Genomic DNA, 12,574 nt, shown 5'->3' on the forward strand with positions numbered 1-12,574 from the left:
AGGAGAAAGGTAGAGTATTCCGTAGGTAATTGAAATTAAACCCAAAAGTTTCTATACCATGCAAAGTTTACGGTAAAGTTCTTAAATATCTATCCTGTTGGAAACGGTCGTTATAATCATCATCTCCCTAGCACTATCCCGTTTTTCTCGTGGTCCGCTTACCTAACCTGAAGATTTGACAGGTCCGGCTTTTTACAAAAACGACTGCCTGGCTGACCTTCTAACCCGCGAAGGGAAAACCAGCCCAATACCGGTTAGGACATAACCACTACAACAATTACTTCTACAACAACTCTTGCTCTACAACAACGCTTACTCTTTTGCAGCAAGACTCGTGTCATAGTGTCCCGGGTTCGAATCCCGGGCTATAAACCACTGATTCTTACTTTTTAAAGGGATAAAGGCATGATGCTATGTTATCTTATCATCACCAGCCCATTATCGTCCCCACTGCTGGGGCACGGGCCTTCCCTATGGATGGATAGGGAGATCGGGCCTTAAACCATCACGCGGGCCCAGTGCGGATTGGTGGTTATTAACGACTGCTAATGCAGCCGCGACCTGTTGTCTTAAACGTTGTACCGGGTGAGAGCCTTCAACATTCTCCATTTGTCCGGCCAAGTAGTTAATGCCATCTGCGGCAAATATACAATAAGTCACGTCAAAAGAAAAAGTTGTATTTGCAGGGGAGGTAAACGTTTATCTTGCGTACAGTCATGAGCAATAATATGTATAATGTACCCACTTTAGGACTCTGTCGCACTAACATCTTTGACATTTAGTGAAACTTACAGTTCAATTTGTCAAAAAAGTTAATGTGACATGGTACCAAAGTGTATTCATATTAATGCTCGTGACCGTACCCTACTAACGTTTTCTCTGCGGATCCCTAATCTCATGTAGTGCAATGTAAAAATGCAAATGTTCTTGCACTACGAACGCGCGCAGGTACATGTGAAATTAAGGTGCTCTGTTCACTAACATTTTTGTGACACACTTTTTTCCTTTCTAGAATAAAACCAAAACACATTTTTTTTTTTGACGTGACTTATTGTAGATTTGCCGCAGATGGCATTAACTACTTGGCCGGACAAATGGGGAGCGCTGAAGGCTCTCACCCGGTACAACGTTTAAGACAACAGGCCTGAGGGTGCCCAGTTGGGCGCGAACCTCGGCTCAGGGCGTCGTCTGAGAGGAAGAATATTTGAAAGAATTAATCGACCCTAGTGGGTCGATAGCGATAAGCGCTGAATGAGGGAAATCGTCGACCACGCCGGCGGGGTCGGTATCGGGGTCCTGAAGTGTTTAGTGTCGCGAGCTGATTGGCTGCCTCTATGGCTAGAGTAATCGGGTCGTCGGGATCGTATATTACGTCCTTCGGACGCCGATACTTTTCAGTACCGTCCCTAAGCGGGATGTATTCGGAAGCCGCAACTACCAGGGGGTTTGGGTGGTGCGGAGCAGAATCGAAAAAAAAACACAACACTCTAAAAATATTCTAGAAAACCGTTTTAGAAAGTCTGAGCAGAGTGGAAATTTCATGACAAAATGTACCTAGCCCGTAATCTTCAAATCAAAATCAAATCAAATCAAATGTTCTTTTTTGCATAGAACTAAAATTTCAACAATCAGACATAACACATGAATACAGTACAATTTGGGTGGCCTTATTGCCTTAATCTTCCGACGTTTTCAATCAAAAATATACAGGGTGTTATTGACATCGTAATGAAAACTTTGAGGGATGATTCAGACCATGATTCTGAGTTGATATCAAGTGGAATTTTCCGTCGCAAAAGTATATAATTGAAAATATATTAATTTTATTGAAAATATTTTTAAAAAAAATCACGTATTTTGCGACGGAAAATTCTACTTGATATTAACTCAGTCTGAATCATCCCTCTTAGTATTCGTCACGATATCACTAACACCCTGTATATTACTTTAAGCATTTACAAATTAAAATAAGGTCATCTGCCGTATCGAGTGAGATTCTAAAAAATGTATACAAGGTGTTAGTGACATCGTATCATAGAATAAGGAATAATACTACGTATAGAACGACTACTCTCTGTTCCCCACCAGTGGCTGAGCTAGGCTTACCTCACCCCCCTCGGTCTTACTTTAGTCTTCAATCGTATGGCGTAAGATGACACACACACATATGCGCTGTACTATAAGGTCAATACGTAGTGTCCGTGTAAAAAGAGGTGTTTTGTCTGAAGTGACCGTACCGAATCTTGAAGGGAATGATTCAGCTCATGAGTAATATTATTATTATTATTTGCATGTCGTTTCCATATCTCGGGCCTATGGAGTCCCGGATTTTATTATCATTATTATTTATTAAGTACACTAGCAGCATAAGCATCATATAAAATAGATTTTTTTTTTAAAAGTAGTGGGCAGCATTACGGGACACCACCCACACAACAAATTAGGGATAACGGACAGCCCACTTAGTAGAGACTGTCTGGATGCAGAAGAAACTGCACCCCATGTAATCCCGGAATGCACGGGAGTATCAGCACAAGGGGTACAAATCCTCAAAAGAAAAGGGTCGCTCTACGAAGTCTATGAAAACCCCAGGAGGATTCTGAGCTTCTGGAAGGAGTTGGGTTGGCTTACGTAGTCAACAATAGCTCGCATAGTGGGCCATCTTAGAGTCTAAATACGGAAAACAGAGCCCACTAACTAACTACCTAAAGTAGTTTTTTTGTTGCAAACGTATGGAACCGAAAATAACTTAAAAATCACTAACATTTCATGAGTTTCACGACGGAAAATTCCACTTGATATTAACTCAGAACAGCCTCCGTGGTCCAGTGGTTGAGCGTTGGGCTCACGATCCGGCGGTCCCGGGTTCGAATCCCGGTGGGGACATATCACAAAAATCACTTGGCGATCCCTAGTTTGGTTAGAACATTACAGGCTGATCACCTGATTGTCCAAAAAGTAAGATGATCCGTGTTTCGGAAGGCACGTTAAGCCGTTGGTCCCGGTTACTACTTTCTGATGTAAGTACGTACTCGTTATAATATGAGCCATGTCAGGGGCTTTTGGCGGCTCGATAGTAACCCTGACACCAAGGTTGATGAGGTTGATAATCCACCTCACAACCCACACGACAGAAGAAGAACTCAGAATCATCCCCCTCAGTTTTCGGCACGGTGTCTTATGTTATGTTATGTTAGTGGGCTCTGTTTTCCGCATTTAGACTCTAAGACGGCCCATTATGCGTGTAGTTGTCGACTACGTAAGCCAACCTAACTCCTTCCAGAAGCTCAGAAGCCTCCTGGGGTTTTCACAGGCTTCGCGGAGCGACCCCATTCCTTTGAGGATTTTTACCCGTTGTGCTGACACTCCCGTGCATTCCAGGATTACATGGGGGGCAGTTTCTTCTGCGTCCAGACAGCCTCTGCAAAGTGGGCTGTCCGTTATCCCTAAGTTAAATAGGTGTTTGTTGAGTGGGCAGTGACCCGTAATACTGCCCACTACTATTCGGAGGTCATTGCGGTTTAAACGAAGCAGTCGGCGAGTGAAGCTCTTGGATATCATAGGCATGATATCCCTCGACTGTCTGCATGTGAGCAGCTCTGCCCATCTGTCGTTGTGTAATTGCTGGGTATGGTCCCGTACCCACGAGCGTAACTGACTGAAAGGTATCGGCAGGATTGGTTCGGGTCCATATACCCTGGTGTCTGACCCTCTCCTTGCCAGTTCGTCGGCGGCATCATTCCCCAGCGATCCACTATGCGCGGCACGGTGTCACTAATATTCTGTATAGAACCTCGCTATGTGGTATACGCGCGTAGCACATGGTACGCGAGCAACATGAGGTTTTCCAATAGTGATGTGGCGTTCCCAAGAATGTTCCCAATGTAAAAACTCTTCAATAGTAAGGACACTGACTGCTTTATTTTTCTTTCAAATTGATCTTTCTTGTACTCTGATCCTATTTACCGAAAGGACAGCATTTTTTCAATTATTATTGCGTATGGCAGACAAAAATAAAATATCCTGCGTGGATCATATATCCAGCTGAAGCTCCCCTAACCAAGTCTCTGCCGCATCCGTCACACAGCTTGGCTATACCACCTGGGAACCGGTGCAGAGGGCACTCATTCACTATGTGAGATATGGTTTGATCCGGGTGACCACATTCACAGTATGGCGACTCCTTTAAACCCCATTTATGTAGGTGATGGTTTGACTTTCCGTGGTTGGTCCTACACCGATTCAGTCGGATCCAGATTTTCTTTTTCAATGTTTTTTTATTTATATAGCACTTACCCGTGGTTAGGGATACTCACAAAGAGAAAATTTGGACGGGACTAACGATGGGATGGGGCGTCGGCTTAATGACGACATAGATCGGAAGAATTTCGCATGGACAGAAGGAGGACCCGGTGGTAACGGTTAAAATGCTCGTCCCGGCTTGACAAAGCTGCGGGTTCAAATCCCGTTCGAGTCAGAATTTTTTTCGATTTAAATTTTCTCTTTGTGAGCATTTTTTTCATAACTTTTCCGCTTTTTCTACCGGTAATATTTTCAAAGTGTCAAGGCACATCATTGATTGCAAAGCGTGTGGCGCATGGCATGCGGGGTACATGCATGCCTCGCAATTAGTGTACCCGCCTTAACACACTGCCTAAAAAACTCAGAAAACTCAACCAAACCCACAAAACTACCTAAAAATTTTCCACAAAATTTTCCTTCGGAATTTCAACAAAACAAGCTACGAACACAAAACCCTGTATCCCCGAGTTCTGTACAAACATACCGGTACACAAAAGCAAACAATGTTCTGTTACAAATTGTTATTTACTTTAGCTATTTACTTTTCGAACCAAAACTGTTTCAATACAGCTTCATCAAAAAACATTCGAATCTAAACGATTTTTAGGCTTTGATTTGTTACATGCAGTGAACGAAACGACATCATGAGGAAACCCGAGACAAGCGTTTTGGAGGTAAGTATGTGACATGCCTAATTGGGCAAATCTTATTTATCATAGATCTTTCATTAATAAAAACTGCCTATTTCTCCCATCAGGTGTCGCTAATGTTGGGTGTTCTTAAATTTTGACAGATTCCCGTATTTGAGTAAACTAACATATTGTTTCACTGCAAAATCATAGTGTTATATTTATTCCCTAAAGATCGGAAAGAAGAAGAATTAGAAACACTTATTTTCAATCAAAAATTTCTTTGTCAAACTAATGGCTTTTCTTTTTCGTAACTCATCATTCAGACAGGATACGGCATTTTATAGCAATTTATCACAAATTTTAGCTGGACAATAATAGTGCTAATTCACAAACGCCACCTAATTTTATTTTAGGTTATACCTGAAAAAGAAAGGGACGTGTAATCAACAGGCATAAAATTTATGGAATACACGTCAACTTTAAGCATAAATCTAAAACAACCGTCTACAAATTTTACATCGACCAATAATCCGACAGAGTTAAGTAGATACACGTCAAACGGGTTGCATACCCGTGAGATGTCTATTTTATTCGCCAGAGTTATTCATTCGTTTTTAAATTAGCTTGTTGACAATCATCCGTCGTTTTCTTTTCGGTGGATAAGAAAATGACGGGTATAACTTTAAATAAAATTAGGAGGTGACTGCAGGAATCGGAGCCAGTATGGAGAATTTATTGTCAAAATTTAGGAACACTCAAAATTGAGGAGCTCGGTGGCGCAGCGGTAAACGCGCTCGGTCTGCGATTGTTCAAGTTAAGCAACTTTCGCAAAGGCCGGTCATAGGATGGGTGACCACAAAAAAAGTTTTCATCTCGAGCTCCTCCGTGCTTCGGAAGGCACGTTAAGCCGTTGGTCCCGGCTGCATTAGCAGTCGTTAATAACCACCAATCCGCACTGGGCCCGCGTTCCTTATCCATCCATAGAGAAGGCCCGTGCCCCAGCAGTGGGGACGTTAATGGGCTGGTGATGATGATGATGAGGAACACTCAACAATGCTGCCTTTTTTTTGACGTGTCGTGTTGGAGATTTGCCGCAGATGTCATTAACTATTTGGCCGGACAAATGGGGAGCGCTGAAGGCTCTCACCCGGTAAACAGTGCTGCCGCCTACATTGGAGCTTTTAGTTTTCATTCTCATTTTAAACCATGAAGCTATCATCCCGCTTCTGGCTTGAATCTCACTAGATTCAAGTGTATCTACAGCAGTGTTTGTTCCCCCAAATTGAATTCTACCCCTACAAGCAAGGCTAGCTAGAGCTAGCTTCACCTAAAATATTTTTAACCGACTTCAAAAAAGAAGGAAGTTATAGATTTAAGTTAAAGATGTGCCACCAAAATCATCATCATCTTCCTAGCGTTATCATGTTTTTCACAGGGTCCGCTTACCTAACCTGAAGATTTGACAGGTCCGGTTTTTTACAGAAGCATACATACATAAACTCACGTCTATTTCCCACCGGGGTAAGCAGAGACTATAGAATTCCATTTGTTTCGATCCTGACACACTTATCTTGCCTCCACATTCATCAATCGCTTCATACACACACGCCGGTTCAGAGTTGATCAACCAGCTCAATATCATCATCAGCCGTATGACGCCCACTGCTGGGCATAGGCCTCCCCTCAATATAAGTTAGGTCATATACCTCCGAAATACATTACTCGGAAATGTGGGTTTGATAAGGATAGCTTTCCTTCACCGCTGAACACGTGGTAATCATTTATGATCCAAACATGAATTCGGAAAGAAATTCGAAAATCATTGGTTTAGGCCTATGCTAGGACTCGAACCTGCGACCTCAAATTAAGAGTCAATCGTTCTACCAACTAGGCTACCACGGCTATCAAAAGTAAGGTACCTATTTTATGTATTTTTCCATCAAACCGCTGTGGAGTAGCGTGAAAGAGTATGCTCTCCATTCCACCATCAGTCATCTGACGAGAGGCCTATGCCCAGCAGTGGGACGTATCTTAATACAAAGCTAGTAGGTTGTTTAAGTTACCTGTGTTATATTTATTTTTGAGAAAAAGAACGTCGTGTGTCTAGCACAAACTTAGCCTGTTAAATACCTAATCTATTTTTGTATTACTAGTAGGTATTAATAACAAGTAACAAAATTAATGTCAAGAAATTCTCCCTCTGAACAATTTAACTTTTCTAATAATAACTGAAGGGCATGTAAAAACAGACCTTAATTTAATTGAGTTAAAAAAGATCTGCGTTCTTATCTTCTATTTTGGCGGATTCCTTCCACTGTTCTCTATTTAAAATTAAGCTTATTTTATTAACGAAGCCATTAAAGTAGCGACACTGAAAAAATTTTTTTTCTTCTAAAAATAATAATTTTCCCATGATATTTTTCGTCACCGAAAACTACGACGTGATGTCAGTTCACGATCTAAAGAGGAACTTGAAGACAAATTACGTTACAGACCCGGGATTCGAACTTGCAATTATAGTATGTAGTTTTAAGTAGGTAAATAATGTAAGTTGTGTAGTAATACTAATAATGTAAGCATAGAAATAATGGAGAACTGATATTAGGCAGCTAAATTACTCAATTATATACCAATATTTTATATTCTTTTTTTTTAAAGAACGTCTAGGGCCTTGTGCTGAGGTTTTTCTTGCAGATTCTTTTCCCCGGCTATACAGTAGTTTTAGGCGGATGAGACGTTCGTTATGTAAAAATTTACGATTCCAAGTGTAACTATGTTACCTACTGAATAAAGATATTTTTGAATTTGAATTATCTTGGTGCGGCCGCTTCACATGCCGACGTGAAGACTATGCGACATACGGACTTATGTAATTTGAGTCTTAGAACCCATTAATAGATCTCAAATTGCATTTATCCAAGTACACACGCACACGCCTCGCCTCGTTCTCGCCCAACCCGTGCCATGCCCGTGGTCACCTTGTGCACGCGCCGCACCCTCCCCGCATGTGCCTTACGCCCGCGCTTTATGGCTAGTGTTGGATGGAGGAGTGGTCAAGTTTAGTTCTTCACTACTAGTATAAGTGAGCGCGAGGCGGGTGCAGCGCGTGTGCCACTTGAGCACGGGTGGATGGGTCCTGTGCGTAATCAGTGGGTGTTGTCATAATCAATCTTTAAATTTATTTGCAAGAACACAAAGTTAAAGGTCTTTTTATATTTTTTTCTTTTTCTATTGGTCTGAATGCGATTTCTACGACCTGTGGCTTACGGGCGCACGTTTATGTATTTACAAAAACACCGCTTGGCTCGCGCTTTTTGCGGCCGAACATTCAACTTCAACGAGAAAAAATATCGTGATTTAAATTCATAACATTTTGAAAGGTTTCGCTGAAATATTTGTCCAATGTAATTAACTGAGGCTGGATTTCGACAAAATACCTAAATCAAATAAGCTATAAATATAATTACACTTGAACAGAGGCGGCATCCAGAATGTTCTGTGATTTATTTGAAAGAAAGAAAAACTTACAAACGCCTAGAACCGCTAAGCCTTCGCAGATACATTGGATTAATGCTTTATGTAAAAAGCTTATAATATTAATGATTAATAAATGATAAAAATGTCTGGTATTAAATACGTTCCTCTACATACCTACATAAACTCACGCCTTTTTCCCACCGGGGTAAGCAGAGACTATGGAATTTAATTTGCTTCGATCCTGACTCACTTCTCTAACTTCCTCTACATTCATCAATCGCTGCATACACGCACGCCGGTTTAGAGTAGACCGTACTAAACCTTTTTTAAGGACATCTCCAATTTGGTCAATGTCCTTCTAGGTCTTCCTCTGCCAGCCTTACCATCAACTTTCGCTTTATATGTATACCGCTTTCGCAATTCCATTATCCTACATCCGCTCTACGTGTCCAAACCAACCTAACATTCCCTTCTCAATCTTAGTCACTATTATTATCGTCTTTTACACCACATCTCTGTTTTATCTGCTTCTCACTCTATCACTCAACTTAACACCACGGTTTGTTCCGCTAGTTATTAAATAACTTGTAATGTATACCCTCATTGATTTAAAAGGTGTGTTGCTGTTGCAGTTTCTTGTCATTTATTCTCCTCAGCCACAACACGTTGCGAAATGATGTACAGTCATGAATAATATAGTGTACCCACTTTAGGACTGTGTCGCACTAACATATTTGACATTTAGTGAGACTTACAGTTCAATTTGTCAAAAAAGTTAATGTGACATGGTCCCAAAGTGTATACATTTATTAATGCTCGTGACCGTACATTCAAAAATGTTACATTACCCTTGAACAAGTTTATCCAAGATAATTACGTTGAATAAATGATTCTGATTTCTGATCCCTGTGGGTGTTCTACCGGCTGCTTAATGGGAGTGTTCTGAAGAGCTATACAAATTCAAATTCAAACATGTCTTTATCAGCCTACTGAAATATAACCACAGTCATACTTTGAATCGTCAATTTTTACATAACAAACGTCTTATCCGCTTAAAATCACTCCAGCTTCTCACTTACGACCTCAATCTCAATTTCGCCGCGACTATTTTTTTAACCGAAATGTTCGCATCATTTTCTAAAATATTTAGTAAATACTTCATTAAAGATATTTGTGAGACTTTCTTGGATTACATTTAACACGTTTCCGATAAAGCAAAAAATAGCTACTTTCAGATGAGTGGTAAATCGCCCAGAAGGTGCCTGTTCACTCTGGCCTTGAAAGCACCCGGGTCATATGCATTCGGATATACAGAAGACAGCAGAGAATTCCTCTCCTTAGCAGAGCGCACAATGAAGGAAGTTGCGAAGCGCTTTGAGCGAATAGTTGGGATATCCACCAAACAGGGATGGAACCCGGCCGTACGTCTGGAAGTCCGAAGATAAAAGGGGGGTGGTGGGATGAGCTCGTGTAGATCGCGGGCACACTCCCTGAAGTACACCGGGATTCGAACCCGGGACCTCCGGATAGTGAGCTGAACGCTCAACCACTGGACCACGGAGGCCGTGATCCAACAGGTGTATTACGCAGATTGGCGTATCGATAAAATACCGATGATCCAATCGTACTTGCATTACTAGCCATCAGTTTGATTGCTGACTCGATTAATACCGTACAATGGCTAACATGTTGACGGTACTGGTACCGATTTACACAAACCCTGTTTATTGTACCGGTAAAGTGGTACTGAATTAACAGTTGGCAAATACCGATTGATTAAATGGATACTGGTGAAACAACGACCTGTGTCGATAGAGCCAAATATTTTCACAACGGCCAAAAAAATATTTTGCTATCATATATTTTTTTTCAGTTGGTAAACGATGTATGGAGACAATAGTTTTTCAATAGCCCCGATTCCTGCAGACACCTCCTAATTTTATTTTAATTTATACCCATCATTTTCTTCATAATCTCCCTAGCATTATCCCGTTTTTCACATGGTCCGTTTACCTAACCTTAAGATTTGACAGGGCCGGATTTTTACACAAGCGACTGCTTGTCTGACCTTCCAACCCGGGAAAGGAAAACCAGCCCAATACAGGTTAGGTCACATACCTCCGAAAATGCATTTCTCGGGAATGTGGGTTACCTCATGATGTTTTCCTTCACCGCTGAGCACGTGATAATCATTTATAATCCAAACATGAATTCGAAAACAAATTCGACAATCATTGGATTAGGCCTGTGCTGAACCCGATGCCCCGATATCGACCCCGCCGGCGTGGTCGACGATTTCCCTCATTCAGCGCTTATCGCTATCGACCCACTAGGGTCGATTAATTCTTTCAAATATTTTTCCTCTCAGACGACGCCCTGAGCCGAGGTTCGCGCCCAACTGGGCACCCTCAGGCCTGTTGTCTTAAACGTTGTACCGGGTGAGAGCCTTCAGCGCTCCCCATTTGTCCGGCCAAGTAGTTAATGCCATCTGCGGCAAATCTACAATAAGTTACGTCAAAAAAAAAAAAAGCTGAACCCGTTATTATCTTATTCGCCGAAAAGGAAAGGGACGGAAGTTTAACAACAGTTAATTTTAAAGTGAATGAATGAATTATCCAGGCGAATAAAATAAGCTGAACCAATGTCTCAGAACCTACACACTTTACTTCACATAGTCAGACACTGATAGATGTGATCTGTACGGATGTCGTAGGTAACATTACGACGACAGTAGATTACATTCCTACTCTAGGTAATCATGCTTTTATTACTTGTCAGCTAGACATCCCTAAAGTTAAGCCTACGCCCTGCCGAATAACCTATAGAGCCATAAGGGACATGAGTGCTGATGGCTTTGACAAGGATCTTGACACCTTGGATTGGAATAGCATAAATAAAATGATTGATGTAAATATGATGGTAACAACATTCAATGCTTTCCTACTTTTTATTTTTGATATTCACGCACCCGTCAAGACATTAAGCGTCAGACACCATCAGTACCCTTGGATTACCTACAACATAAAACAACTCATGCGGCGTAGGGATGAGGCGCACACTAGGGCTCGTCGGACTGGCAATGACGCTCATAAGGTGTTCTATAGGGACATGAAGCACACAGTAGAAGAGGCACTTTCAAGGGAAAAACGAGCTTATTTTGATCATTATGTAAATGCAAATACGAAGGATCCCCGTACATTGTGGAAGCATATTAAACAGAACGTTAGATTAAAAGTTAAGCCCGAGTTGCCCGTAAATATGTTTACCAATCCTAACGAAATAAACGACCACTTTCTAAATGTGCCAGGTAATATAAATGTGCCCATGTCTAACATTACATATTTCAATCTACATTCATATACATCGAACAAGTTTCAACTGAGGCAGGTGGATCAGATTGAGGTGCTTAGGACAATCAGGTCTCTAAAGACAAATGCGACTGGTATCGATGGTATTTCACTGGATATGCTTAACGCCTCTCTGGGGAAAACGCTACCAGTGATTACTGCAATCATAAACAGATCTTTGGAAACTGGCACATATCCGAGTGCATGGCAAACCGCAATTGTGCGCCCTATACCTAAAACCTCTAGTCCAACTTCAATTCGTGATCTGAGGCCAATTAGCATTCTGCCGTGCATTTCCAAGATTCTCGAGAAAATTGTATCCAATCAGATGCGGGTCTACATTGAAGCAAATAACATATTACCTGCTAATCAATCGGGTTTTAGGAAGTCATACAGTACTACCACAGCTGTACTGAGTGTGGTTGATGACATCCTAGCCGGGGTGAACGCCGGAGAGGGAACGCTACTTGCCTTATTGGATTTTTCCCGTGCTTTCGACTGCATTAATATTCCACTACTTTTGGCGAAGTTACATTATTATGGTTTTTCTGAATCTACTATTAAATGGTTTGATAGTTATTTCTGCGAGCGTTTTCAACGGGTCGAATTGCGTGAGGAGGGTGGTCAATCACGTTTTTCCGAGTCCAAGCGTGTGACAAGGGGTGTTCCGCAGGGATCCATTCTTGGACCCTTGCTGTTCATTTTGTATAGTGCGGATGTGATTGATCACATTCATTACTGTAAATATCACGTCTACGCGGATGATATACAAGTTTATATAAGTTGCAGGCCCTCAGAAACACAGATCGCTGTAAA

The 12,574-nt window shown here is 41.5% G+C and overlaps 1 protein-coding gene across 1 annotated transcript in view; it reads right to left on the reverse strand.

Moving 5' to 3' along the window:
- Positions 1 to 446: 446 nt before the first annotated feature.
- The window catches only part of LOC126370551 (cytochrome P450 6B1-like), a 139,592-nt gene continuing 127,464 nt past the window's right edge, over positions 447 to 12,574 (reverse strand). The window contains exon 11 of the transcript XR_007566893.1: positions 447 to 561. The gene's annotated coding sequence lies outside the window, so the exon portion shown is untranslated. The remainder of the gene's footprint in view (positions 562 to 12,574) is intronic.

This window comes from Pectinophora gossypiella, chromosome 11 (assembly GCF_024362695.1).
Source record: "Pectinophora gossypiella chromosome 11, ilPecGoss1.1, whole genome shotgun sequence".
NCBI lineage: Eukaryota > Metazoa > Arthropoda > Insecta > Lepidoptera > Gelechiidae > Pectinophora > Pectinophora gossypiella.